The sequence below is a fragment of the Carcharhinus amblyrhynchos genome, chromosome 4 (genome assembly GCF_965287045.1).
Source record: "Carcharhinus amblyrhynchos chromosome 4, sCarAmb.v2.hapA, whole genome shotgun sequence".
In the NCBI taxonomy this organism is placed as follows: domain Eukaryota; kingdom Metazoa; phylum Chordata; class Chondrichthyes; order Carcharhiniformes; family Carcharhinidae; genus Carcharhinus; species Carcharhinus amblyrhynchos.
In genome coordinates this window covers 98,562,413-98,568,563 of record NC_137327.1, presented here as the reverse complement: position 1 = coordinate 98,568,563, position 6,151 = coordinate 98,562,413, and positions in this window count along the sequence as shown.

The window sequence follows — 6,151 nt, the reverse complement described above, 5'->3', positions numbered from 1 at the left end:
GCCATCATCTGCCCCAGCATTGGCCAAATGCTCTGAGAAAACCAGTGCAATTGAATGGAGACTCCAAGTCGTCATCTTTAAGCCTGTCATGATATTTAAAGAGAAAAGCAGAACTCAGGGAATTGATGGAAGGTATAAGTCCAGAGTGGCAAAGTACAACTGCAATGTACTGCTGCCATTCTGTATGAAGTCTCACAACACCAGGTTAAAATCCAACAGATTTATTTGGTAGCAAAAGCCACTAGCTTTCGTGGCTTTTGCTACCAAATAAACCTGTTGGATTGTAACCTGGTGTTGTGAGAATTCTTACTGTGTTTACCCCAGTCCAACACCGGCATCTCCACATCATACCATTCTGTATCACAGTGTGGTGGGAACTCAGGAACCAGCAAACCTTTTGGTATAGTGGCAAAATGATTTCACCACGGTTTCAACAATTTTTGACAGTCAGTTTATAAATATACTTGATAAAATTCTTCACGTAAGCATAACAATCATTTTTATCAGGTACACAACAAAAAATTTTGAATACAGCATACATTTTTAAGTATATATATCCAATCTCAGCTATTATTGTTACAAGAGCTACTTTCAATATATTTTGTTTTGGGCTTATGTGAAACAGTAATTCTGGGATTGGCTAAATTGTTAATAAACAGGAAGATGAATTGAATTCAATTCGGTGCAGCTTATGGCAGATATCCCTGTGTTTCAGTGTACATAATCTCTACAATTGGATAGCTGACTGCATTATATTCTTGTCAGCATGCGAATCAAAGTATCATTAACTTAGTCCCACCAGTTCAGTAAATATTGAGGAACTGGTCCCAGGTTTGCAGTCTGGATCTGCATTGTAGCGCAAAGCCAGCAACCAGAGAACAGAGAATGAAAAAGCAATGAATTGCATTTATTTTCATCAAGTAGGTTCAAACCCCAATGAGATGCATCTGAAACTCATCTCCAAACTGTGTGGCTTGGGTCTTGGCAACTCCCTCTGTGACTGGATCCTGAACTTTCCAACCTCACAGACCACAATCTGTAACACCATTGCCACGATCATCCTCAATACTGGTGCCCCACAAGTCTGTGTTCTCAGCCCCCTACTATACTCCTTATATACCTATAAAAATGTGGCCAAATTCCCCTCCAATTGGATTTTCAAATTTGCTGACAGCACCATCGTAGTGGGTCAGATCTCAAACAGTGATAAGACAGAGTACAGGAATGAGATAGTGAATCTGGTGAACTGGTGCGGCAATAGTAATCTCTCCCTCAGTGTCAACAGAAGAGATTATCATCAGCTTCAGGAAGCATAAAGGAGAACATGACCCTGTCTACATCAAAGAGCGCGAAGTAGAAAGGGTTGAAACCTTCAAGTTTTGGGTGTCCAGATCACTAAAACCTGATCTGGTCCCCCCATGCCGCCACTATAGTTAAGAAAGCCCACCATCGCCTCTACTTTCTCAGAAGACTAAGGAAATTTGACATGTTAGCTACAACTCTCACCAACTTTTACAGATGCACCATAGAAAGCATTCTTCCTGGTTGTATCATAGCTTGGTATGGCTCCTGCTCTGTCCAAGACCGTAAGGAACTACAAAGGTCATGAATGTAGCCTATTCTAACATTCAAACCAGCCTCTCATCTACTGACTCTGTCTATACTTCCCACTGCCTGGGCAAAGCAGCCAGCATAATTAAGGATCCCAGACATTCTCTCTTCTACCTTCTTCCGTCGGGAAAAAGTCATACAAGTCTGAAATCACGTACCAACCGACTCAAGAACAGTTTCTTCCCTGCTGCTGTCAGACTTTTGAATGGACTTACCTTGCATTAAGTTGATCTTTCTCTACACCCTCGGAATGACTACAATTTGCACTCTCTCGTTTCCTTCTCTATGAGCAGTATGCTTTGTCTGTATAGCGCACAAGAAACAATACTGTATGTTAATACGTGACAATAAATCAAATCAAATAGAACTTCATGAATCGTTCAATTTTAATTATATGAAAGTCAACCACTAAATAAATGCACATATAACTACTAGCTACAACATGACACTACTACAAACAAATTCACAACATAGCCCTGAGTCTCCCTTCTCTCCCAGGAGTACAGTGACATGGATAGAATTAAAATTGTGCTTCCCTACCACTGGGCTAAGTGGTGTGTGGTTCAACTGAACGAGGGAGAAAAAAGGTATGAAACATACCAGATGATCCTTCCGAACCAGTGAATGGGAACAAGAATTCTCTTCACTGGACACTTGAGTGAGTCGCTGGATGCTGGACTCAGCTGTGTGCTAACTGGAGGGCTGAAGAAAAGTGGAACTAATTTTCTGCAAAATTTGGGCCTGTGTTGGTTAGTTTCACAGGTGATTTGATGAAGGTGTAAACAATTAGGGATGGATTGGATAAAATATACTGACAGACTGTTTCTTGTGATGATAGGATTTAAAATGAAGCGACCTGGATAACAAAGCAAATCACTGCAGAGGCTGAAAATCTGAAACAAAAAGGATATCTGGAAAGGCGTGCTTATGAAGAAAAATAAGAACTACGTTCTGAATTGATGACCTTTCATTAGAAAGGTCAGGTGGCACTTGACCTGCTGAGTATTTCCATTATTCTGTTTATGTGACAGAGATGTACGGTTAAATGCAAGACACATAAAACTGATTAAAAGAAACTATTTTACATGAAGGGCAGTGAGACTGTGGAATGTACTACTTGACGTGGAGGTGGCGATATTGGACTGTGGTGGGCACGGTAAGAAGTCTTACAACATCAGGTTAAAGTCCAACAGGTATATTTGGAATCATGAACTTTTGGAGCACCGCTCCTTCATTAGGTGAGTGGAGAGGTAGGTTCACAAACGTGGCATATATAGGCAAAGACACAATTGCAAGATAATCACAGATTGGAATGTGAAGAATGGTTGGAATGCGAGTCTTTACTGGTAATCATGTCTTTACAGGTACAGACAGTACGAGTGGAGTGAGGAATTATCACAGGTTGAAGAGATGTGAATTGTCTCAAGCCAGGGCTGTTAATTGGGTTTTGTAATACGGAAAGTGCTCACTTTGTCATCCTGCTCAACATTGTTTAGTTTTCACAATGTTTATTCTACAATTCCCATGGCAGGAGGGATGGGAAAATTCCCCCCACAGAGTGGTAAAGGAGAGAGAGAGAGAGTGAGAGTGGGAAAGGAGAGCGAGAGCAAGGCAAGTGAGAAATATAATCATGCAAAAAGTTCAGCCGAGTGTCAGGAGTGCTGTGGGTGAGACACAGAAGCTGTGCTACTCTTGTTTGGCTGATTATCTAATTTGAGTGTATATATAATTTTCCTGTTAGATTGAGTACTTTATTTTATTTTGCAACTTATTCCAAGTAAGAATGCACAGTGCTGCATGTGTACAGTACACTATTTCAACTTGTAAATTGGTTTATCCAGGCAATGAATATCCAAAGGAATCTAAAAGAGGCTTCACTGATTCCTGGGGAAACTGATAATTCATAAATCTGTTTCACTTAAAGTCACGATTTTCAAGAATGCAACCACAATTTTTAAGTGAGGACTTACTGTACTGGAGTTAGAGATTAAAGCCGAGTCCATGTTAACACTTAAGAATGCATTAGGCAGGTGGTTTAAGGAAATTAAGGAAAACAGAAACATAGAAACATAGAACATTACAGCACAGTACAGGCCCTGCGGCCCTCAATGCTGTGCCGAGCTACATCCCATCCCAAGATCAAGCTATCCCCTCCCTATAATTCTGGAGTGCTCCATGTGCCTATCCAATAACTGTTTGAAAGTTCCTAAAAGTGTCCGACTCCACTATCACAGCAGGCAGTCTATTCCACACCCCAATCACTCTCTGAATAAAGAATCTACCTCCGACATCCCTCCTATATCTCCCACCATGAACCTTATAGTTATGCCCCCTACTAACAGCTACATCCACCCGAGGAAATAGACTCTGCACGTCCACTCTATCAATCCCTCTCATCATCTTATAAACCTCTATTAAGTCACCTCTCATCCTCCTCCACTCCAAAGAGAAAAGCCCCAGCTCCCTCAACCTTTCCTCATAAGACCTATCTCCAAACCAGGCAGCATCCTGGTAAATCTCCTCTGCACTCTCTCCAATGCTTCCGCATCCTTCTTATAATGAGGTGACCAGAACTGAACAGAATATTCCAAATGTGGTCTCACCAACATCCAGTATAGTTGCAGCATAACCTCACAGCTCTTAAACTCAAACCCCCATTAATAAACGCTAACACACTATAAGCCTTCTTCACGGCTCTATCCACTTGAGTGGCGACCTGCAAGAGATCTGTGGATATGAACCCCAAGATCTCTCTGTCCCTCCACATTCCTTAGAACCTTGCTGTTGACCCTGTAAATTGCATTCAAGTTTGTCCTACCAAAATGAATCACCTTGCACTTATCAGGGTTAAACTCCATCTGCCACTTTTCAGCTCAGCTCTGCCTCCTTTCAATGTCTCTTTGCAGCCTGCAAGAGTCCTCCACCTCATCCAATACTCCACCAATCTTGTGTTGTCAGCAAATTTACTAACCCACCTTCTTTCAAGTTATTGATAAAAATCACAAAAAGCAGAGGACCCAGCTCTGACCCCTGTGGTACACCGCTGGTAACTGGCCTCCAGTCTGAAAATTTTCCCTCCATCACCACCCTCTGTCTTCTATGATACAGTCAGTTACTTATCCAATTGGCCAAATTTCCTTCTATCCCACACCTTATCTTCACGAGCCTACCATAGGGAACCTTATCAAACGCCTTACTAAAATGATGTAATATGGAAACAGGGCATGGGCAAAGGATTGGGATAATTGTTCATGTAGAGGATAAAAATCAACCCAGCTCGGGTAGGATTGTGTACTGTAATGCCACTGACCATGATCAGAATTTTATGGCCTTGCTTGGGCAAGACCGGAAATTCTCGCTTGAGGTCAGTAGAGATTTCCATTGTTGGTCCCTTGCCTGTGTCAATTCCATGGCGGGGAGGTGGTAGAGTTCCGACCCATATTTCTTGGTAGGCATGAAATCCAGCATCAGAAAATCACCTCCCACATTCAGTGTCCGCTGTCTGACATGGCGATGTTGCACATCTCTCCCTGATCACACTGAAAGCTTAAGTTGCTTAAAACTGAGCGCTCACTGGAATCTCCAGTGAAACAGTGGTCCAGAACTTCCGAACTCCAGAGGATTGTACCGAGGAGGTACTCCAAAAGATATACTGAAGGATCCCCCTCCCCCACTCCCCCAGAAAGCCCATGCAATGACTACAGGAGGATTGTCTAGGAAGTTCAAACTTCTGATCAGCAATTACACTGCAGTGGGAATCACTTATACTGCAATGTAAATTGGAGACTCTCTTAAGAGAATAGTTACCCAGGAAATGTTAGGATTAAAACCACTTCTTAGGTCTGAATTTTATGCTCCCCCTACCCCTAACCTAGGCAGGTTTTGTGCCTGGAGGGGCTGGAGAGTTGTCAGTCAATCTGATTGGCTGGCAGCTCTACAAGGTGGGATTAAATTCCACCAGCTTTCAATTAACACCCATTAAAGCATAAAATGGCAGTAGGCCTGTTGGAGTCAGCAGGTTGTGTTCAGGGATCAAGCCCTCACCTTCCTAAAAATCTAACCCCTATAGTAGTGATTTCCCACGGGGCTCCCTGACTACACTCTAATCCCCCTGCAACCCAGCTACCCTCTGCAACCTCCCCAACCCCACATCCCGTCTACAACTATCACCTCTGACCACCCTCTTCATCTCTCACTCGATCCTGTAACTACACCCCACCTCCAACTGATCATCTGACCTCAGGACCCAGCTTACCCCTTCTGATGCGACCATCCCCCACGCGCACGCTCCAATTCCCCACACGTGCTCTCACCCACTTACCTTACACATTTATCTTCTCCATATCTTGTCAAAGTGATTTGGATCTTTAAACTTATTTGGTTTGCAGCAGCTGGTCCCATATAAAAGGATATGACTTCACCCCGACACCTGATATTGCTGACCTGTGCAGAACCTTCCCTCGAGCTGATACGCTGTATGTTTCTAAGCAGGCCTGAGTCAGAGGTCCGGCTGAGAAATGTGCTGATTTGACAAGAGTAA